Raw genomic sequence first — 8,069 nt, 5'->3', positions numbered from 1 at the left:
AAAAAAAAAATGAAAAATTAAAAACTACCAGACAATCGTGACCGTGCGATGAACTTTGGGCGCTGATGAAGGTACGCGAAATCACTATTTATTTTTGCCTGTAGGTGTTGGGAAGACCTTTCCATATATATATATATATATATATATATATATATATATATATATATATATATATATATATATATATATATATATATATATATATATATATATAGAGGAAAAGGATTTGATACGCAAGCTCGCGTATGCCTTTCGTACGCCAATGGTTGTGATTGTTTTTCTCGATCATCTTGATTTGGAATCCTAAGAACCCTACAATATTGAAAAGACACCAACTGACAGTGGCGTCCCGTCTCTCCCTCTCACGTGATAGGAACTCTTTCTCTCTCTCCATCTCCTGCCCAGCTCTCTCTTTCTTTAGCTCTGTAAATCATCTCTCTCAGTCTCTCTCTAGCTGGCCCCTCTCTCTAAACCCTCGATGACCCTCTCTCTCAAATCCTCACTGGCCCGCTGCCCCTCTTTTTCAATCTCTCTGAAACTCGCCCCTCTTTCAATCTCTCTCCCTCCTACCCCTCTTAGCTCGTCTCTATACATCTCTCGTTGTCCATCCCTCTCATTTTGGGGTTTTAGTTGTTTTGGGTTTTGGGGGTCTGATACAATTACACAACCAACTGAAGCTATGATAGCAGCCATGGCTAATGCAGAGGTCGATAATGATGTCTTGGGTTTCCATCCAACAGCTCAGAAGCTCAAAACTGAAATGGCAAGAATTCTCGGTTAAAAAGCGGCTCTTTTTGTGCCTTTTGGTACAATGAGTAATCTCATTAGTGTTATGGTCACTGTGAGATTAGAGGAAGTGAATTGATTCTTGGAGATCAAAGCCATATTCATCTTTTAGAGAATGGAGGGATTTCGACAATTGGATGTGCTCATTCAAGAATAGTTTCGAGCAATTTGGATGGAACCATGGATATCAATCTTATTGAAGCTGCAATCAGGGATCCTGTAGAGGCCATGCGTTATCCGACTACACGGCTTATTTGCTTGGAGAATACGCAGGCTAAGTATGTTTTCTCTTCTGGTTTGATGGCTGAATTTTGGGTAATTAAATTTTGGAGTTCTTATATGCTCTTTTTTTTTTTTTTTTCTAATGATGGTATATTCTTGTGGTGCTATATGTCGAATTGGATTTTAAGATTATTACTGTTCGATAGGCAATTATTTTAGGTTCGATGATTTATCTAGATGCCCATCACAAATAAAGAAAACAGAAGAAATAATGATTTGGTTGGGTTTTCGTTTTTGTAATTGTGATTTTAGAATTTGCTGAACTTTTGCAATGTTTATGCTGAGCCTGCTTTCAATATTTTGCAATAAATTTCTTTAGTATCATATGCTTAATTAGCAACTCTTGTATTGTGTCCAAGGCTCTAAGCTGAAATCACCTGAATTTCTGAATGCCACTTTTTATAAAAGTAAATTTCAAATGCTAAATCAATGTATCTAACGTTATGCCAAGTTTCTCCGTATTCTGGTCTTCATACCAATGTTATATTTGCCCATTAATTTGTCTGGCTTCTTGGTAGTTTCATTCATTCTTTTTTTTTTTCTTTGACATCGATGTCTAGAGACGAAGGATTCAACCAAATATATTCACTTTGTTCTCAAATCATGATCTGGTGCTCAGTGAGGCTCCCTTATCTCCCTTTTTTGGTTTTTCTTAATGAGAATGACATGGTCTTAGTTTGATCGATGTTGCATACTTGTGATTACCAATGAGAACATGATGTGAACTTTTCATCATGTGAAGAAGATTTAGTCTATTTCTGATTATGGGTGCTCTTCGATATAGATATTTGTGGACCTAGAGGTGTTTTAAGATTATGGAATTGGGTATCACAACATCCACTCTTTTCTGGTTGTGGGTGGATGGGATCCTTGTATTCCAATCTCGTAGTTTGGCTTTTGGGCTTTTGCTCTCATATAATTCAATTATTATTAATTTGTGATTCAAAACTACTTATGGTCTTCAGACTTCTGTGAGAGCCTGCATAATGGTATATTCTTGCCTTTCTTCAAGTTTTGTTATTTGTTAGAAACAACATATTTCTTGATCAAATCAAAATAAAAAGATGACGGGTCCATTAGAATGTGACTCCCTTTTGTGACTACTTTTTCCAATTTTTGAAACATAAAATATTAGATTTTACTGCAAATATTGAAGGATGGACACCTTCCTTGCATTTGAGTTCTCATTTCCATGAACGAGCTAGTTTCTTGGATCCTTTGCTGATGCTCTTTAATGGTTCTCTTGTAATTGAGTATCTAGTAATGTTTGCTAATTATGAAGATAGTTCTTTCATTTTTGCTAATTTCTTTTATTAAAATCTTAAACGAAACACCAGAGTAATGATATATATATATATATATACATTTCTGATGAAAAAGGACCTATATCAAAAGGGTGCGATTTGTACAGAACCGAGGCTTTAAACAATCAAAATAAGCCCACCTTCAAATAGTATCAAGAAATGTGGTTTCAACACTGGAAATCTTTGTGATAGCGATATATTTTTATTTTTAATTATAAAATTTAGAGCCCCAAAAATAGTGTAGATTGAGCAGATCTATGAAAACTTGAAAATTGTGAAAATTGACAGTCCAAAATGCATTACAAGATGCACTATTTACAAAAATTGAAGTCCATTTTTTCCATGTCCATGCATCTTGATGTCGAGATGATCATTTTGAGGATATTTGGGCATCAAAACAACCTTTTTCTCATGTCCATGCATCTTGAGAGTTCTTTTTAGCTGTCTCATTTTTCTTTTGACTATTATTTCTCTCTTGTTCTCATCTTCTCCACTTATTTATAAACATTAGAATGTCTTGACTTGTTGAAAATTTTTAACCTCATTCCTGTCCTTTTAGCACTTATTTATAAACATTAGAATGTCTTGACCCAAATGTTGTGTTTGTTTAAAGGAGGTCCCTCACATTTCCTTTCACCTTTGCTCTTCTTGTGGGGTAGCAGCCCATGTGTCTTGCTCCAAGTATGTGGCAATAGATTGTAAGTGTGTTGCTTAAGCTGGGTCATCTCAATTGTTGCATCATTGGTCAGAGGGATTGATGGAATTCGAAGACAATTCAGAGCTATCTACAAGTTGTTGATACTGTGATGAATCATGTGGTGTCCCATTCCTTGGTGCTTCTCCAGCATGGCATTGCTTATGGTGCCCCAGAGCCATACATGTCCAATGTCATGCAAGCCTGTCGAAGTAGCCAAGAAATATATGTGATTTGGGTCCACTTAGTAGACTCATTCTTTCTCCACTGTGTTAAGGTAGTGAATGAGGAGAGGATTGGTGGTTGCGGGATATTGAGCTCCATCACTCAAGAGATTGCATCATTTGTGTAGGGCCAGATTAGGAGGAGGCACAAGAGTAAAACCCACAACAAGTGTTCCTCTTTTTGTATCATTAAAATTATATTTCAATTTTCGTATCACTCTTACTTGTTTGGTGATGTATTGTAATGTGGATAGTAGGTTAAATAATACTAACTCTTACTTGTTTGTTGATGTACTGTATTGTGGATAGTAGGTTAAATAATATTAACACATGTCAGTATAATTGGGTACAGTAATTAATTTTTGTTATTCTATACAAAAGAAAAGCTTTGTTTGGTGTGCCTTTGCTTATTGAAACTTGACATTGTCTCTCAAAAAAACTAGAAACTCTCCTAGATATATGTGTTGGTTGGGTTGCACTACTGCAACTATTCATATACATACTAATAATTGGGAGTGATTATCACATTTTTGTTCCATTTTGATTTCATGAGTTTGACCCCAAGTTACATATCAAAAAGAAAGGGTTAAGCGAGGGCCCTTAAGTTCCCAAACTATTACTACTTACAATATAACTCACATCTAGGAGATATGGCATTCCAAGACAATCTGAAAGTGCGTCTCATTCCTCAAGTAAAATTAAAATCAATTCATTAGTAATTTGCAAAATGATGAAGCTTGGTGTTCTCAAAATCTTCAACAATAAAATTGTGATGTCCGAAAAAACATGGCGTAGTGTATCCAATTTGAGGACAATGAGTATGATGAATTCCAATGTTTTAGAGAGGTTTACAATGAGTGCGATGAATTCCAATGTTTTAGAAAGATTTAGCCACTATCTCACTTGCGCTCTGCCTACATGTTTTAGTCCAGATGGGAGCATGGGTTCAACGCTGAGTGAGGTAAGAGTTTCTCTCTCTTCCATGTTGCTCATGTTTTGAGAGAGAATCCATTGTGTACTACTTGTTTAAAGAGAGATTGAGAAACTCGCTTGAGCATAAAACTAGCTTGGTTGACCATGTTTAATCTCTTTCTTAAAATTAATGCATTCATGCAACAAGAACAACGACTAAACATATGTATGAGCTCAAAATGTCACTGGATCTATGTTGCACGTTTACAAAATGCAACAACACAATTGTACAAAGCAAAATACAAGTGCCACTAGATCAATGTTGCACTCTATCAAAAAATACAACACATAACTATACAAGTAAAATAGAAGTGCCAATAAATCTGTGTTGTACGCAATGCAACACACAAACTACACTATATTTCAACTCAAATTCATGTTCTATAACACACATGATTAGCCCAAAACATTGTCAGCTCCAATATTTGCCATCAGCTAGTTGCTTTCCACCAATTTCATATCACTTTGTTGCACTCAACCTAATTCACAAAACCACACTGTAATTCAATAAGCACATTCATGTTGTCTATAAATTTTGCAAGCAATAAGAAGCAATCACTACATTACATTCTCCGCCTGCCCAAACAATCATGGGAAAATTATACAGTGACACAAAATGCTTTGCCAAATTCAATAAAAGACAGTCAAAATCAAACAAATGCTTCTTTACTTGTTTTATATCGAGAAAGAGAGAGAGAGAGAGAGAGAGAGAGAGAGAGAGAGAGAGAGTAACTAATTTGTGCTTTAAGTTCAGAAGTGAAACTTATTGAAACATTCATGGAAAAATAAAGACAACTAAGGTTTTTACATGCATTATGATCCAAATGGTAATTACAACAATATCCAACAACACAAGGTAACATCCAACATAGCATAAGGTTATACAATTTCAAAGACAGGCAGCATCCAACAACACTGGGTACTATATTAAGCTATTGATTTCAAATTGTAAATCAATTCATTTGTACACAATCACAAAACACAAACCCATTCAACTACTGAAAAACAAAAACCCTCAAAAGACAAACTTTTCAAGCAAAAAAAGAGTTTCTCTCTCGCAAGTAATTTTACATAAAATACCTCACACCTACATAAACCCCTGAACCACCTCCTTTCCCTTCTCTGTAAAACCCCTGTACCCCATACCCTTCTTCCCAAACCAAATCCTCCTCGACTTTCTCTCTCCTCCAAAATTCCCCAACCACAAGAAACAAATAACCCTCCTCAACCTCTCCATATTATATAGAGAGAGAGAGAGGTCCCAACCCATTATTAATGGATAGGTCCTCAACCTCTCCATTGGATTGACTCGTGGCACTCATTTTCAAAAAACTAAATCCCTACAAAACCAATCTCTACAATGGACAAAGTATGATAGTATGACCATTCTATTCAACAATATCCACAACATCAAAACCAATCCCTACAATCAATCACTATACAACAAGCGTGCAACCACTATACAACAAGCAAACAATTTACAGATGCTTCAAGCAATCACTACAATTCATAGTGCTCCTTACGATCAATGGTTTTTTTGGTATTCCTAGCAAACCGTTCTATACAGCACCTTTTGTCAGCAGCCCTGAAGAAGGAAGACAATTTGCACTGTTAGCATTTCATATTACATTTAAACATTCTACAATTATAAGTAAGCTATCCTACAACCAGAATTAAGATGATTGTACAATCAAAATTCAAGAGATACTAGCGGTATGCATTATTACTTTGCACGAATGAATGACGAACAATTTCTTTTGTCGTGCCCACTGCCCTTGCAAACTGAGTCGTTCTATCAAACACTACTAAGTAAAACCCCATGAAGCTAGGCCAAAATCAGAAGCTTTGCATTATAGTTCTGTGCAATGGAATCTAACTATTACCCAATGGAGATAAAATTTCTATGCAAATTTAAGTACATGCTAAGCAAATGAGACCCATACATGTTGGGTTTATGTGGCCTTCAAAGGCCTTGTGAGTGCTTGTAAAATGAAATGGTATAGTGGAACATAAACTCAATGGGAGTGTAGTCCCTCGTGGACCATATTATGTGATGTTTGCAGATACTAGACTGTGCTAGACGATATAGGCCAGTCAGTTGGGAAAAACCCATGTTACTTGGGCATGAAGAACAAACCGATGAGGTTCATGGGTTAGCCATTGATGAGGTCGGAAAACATGCCCAGATGAGTGAGTCGTGCAACTGTGTGACCCTTGTTTATGATAGTGGCCTACAGAGACGGGGGCCAAAACCTCATCCATGTGCCATCACATGGCATGCATATCGATAAATCATTCGGGAAAGCCAAAAATCCACCTTTTAAGGTGAAGCGTATGCATGTTCTAGAGATCCCCTATGCACCATAGAATTGTAGTCGCATCAGGTCTTGGTGACCTGGACTCGTCTCTAGGGGAGGACCAACAATCCACAGAATGGAATTGTGATCCATTGGTTCGTTGGCCAGATTTTGGTGACCCACTAATGAGTCTCTGCTTGGACTGTGGGTCATGAAAACACTAGGTCGGTCTGATAAAGCAAGTGTGGTCCGTAATTCACAATTGAAGGTGTAGTGCCCCATAATTGTTGATTCAATTCCTAAACTATATAGACTCATTTCCCATCAATTTAATTTAATTGTGTTTGTTTTATGTTAATGATTATTTTAGAATTATTATTTGAATTTTTATGAACATTTGGATGTTTTATTTATAATTTTTGAATTTATAAAATTAAAGATATTGATTTTACAATGTTTTAATATTCACTAGAAATTATTTTGTTAATTTTAAATGCATAAAAAAATAATCATGGGAGCCCATTATGCACATGGGCCCACCATGTTTCTAGAAGGTGGGGCCCACATGTGCCTTCCATGGGTGGCACACCCCACCTCTTACTACTTTCTATTTTATGAAAAGTTTTGTTTTGTGGTCTATGTGACCATATGTTTTGGTAACTTTAAATTGTGACATGTGGTCAAATTATGGATTGAATATATATTGACCATATATTGACGTAATATGAAAGTAGATATTGACTTGATATATCTTTGATAGATTTTATGGAAAATATGTGTAGAGATGTGCTATTTTATAGAATGCGCAATATTTAATTAAAATTAATTTAACTTAATTTTCTATTGATGGGAAAATGGTTTAGGAAATGGGGATAAGGGATCATACACCTTTCATAATGTTGATAGCTTATCTATGGAATGGATAGCTCAAATCTCTCACCCCACAAGTCACCTTTGATCGCGGTCCATGTTTAATCTCACAAGAAGAGACAAATCAAGAAAAACCCTAAGAAATCCTAATTTTTTTCAAAGCCTAAAAAAATAGATTATTTTTACCAAAAAATCTCTACACCTTATCTTTTGTACCTAATTCCATATTTCTTTCTCATATCCCACTTAGAATTTCACTCTCTCTCTCTTAAGAAAAGTTTATCTCTCCTACGTTGTGAAAGAACCTAAAAGTTTAGGTTATGGAGTTCTTCTTTCTCATATCTCTCAACTATGAATTTATGGCTAAGGGTTTTAGGGCTTAGTAAAGAGAGAATTCATCTCTCTCAAACTAGGTTGTTAACGAAATTCACATAGGATTCGAGTTTGTGATCAAAGGGGTCATATTCTATTGGTGTGGCTTGGCCTAAACTTGCTTTCCCAATATGAGATTGAAGCAAGATCATCGACCCCGTGCCATCGGATGGTGGTGACTCGATGTAGATTATAATAAGCCCGGTTGAGGTAATCTCTGACACTCTTCTATTTTATTTCTTGTAATCTTATTTTTTATTCTCAAGCA

General features: G+C 35.8%; 1 pseudogene; it reads left to right on the top strand.

The window, feature by feature from the left end:
* Positions 1-691: 691 nt before the first annotated feature.
* Positions 692-1,377, top strand: LOC148779704 (low-specificity L-threonine aldolase 1 pseudogene; annotated as a pseudogene).
* The last annotated feature ends 6,692 nt before the right edge of the window (positions 1,378-8,069 follow it).

This window comes from Amborella trichopoda, chromosome 11 (genome assembly GCF_054954075.1).
Source record: "Amborella trichopoda isolate Santa Cruz 75 chromosome 11, AtrichopodaSantaCruz75HAP2 v2.0, whole genome shotgun sequence".
NCBI lineage: Eukaryota > Viridiplantae > Streptophyta > Magnoliopsida > Amborellales > Amborellaceae > Amborella > Amborella trichopoda.
Note: the sequence above shows the minus strand (reverse complement) of the source record. Positions and strands in the feature narration are given on the sequence as shown.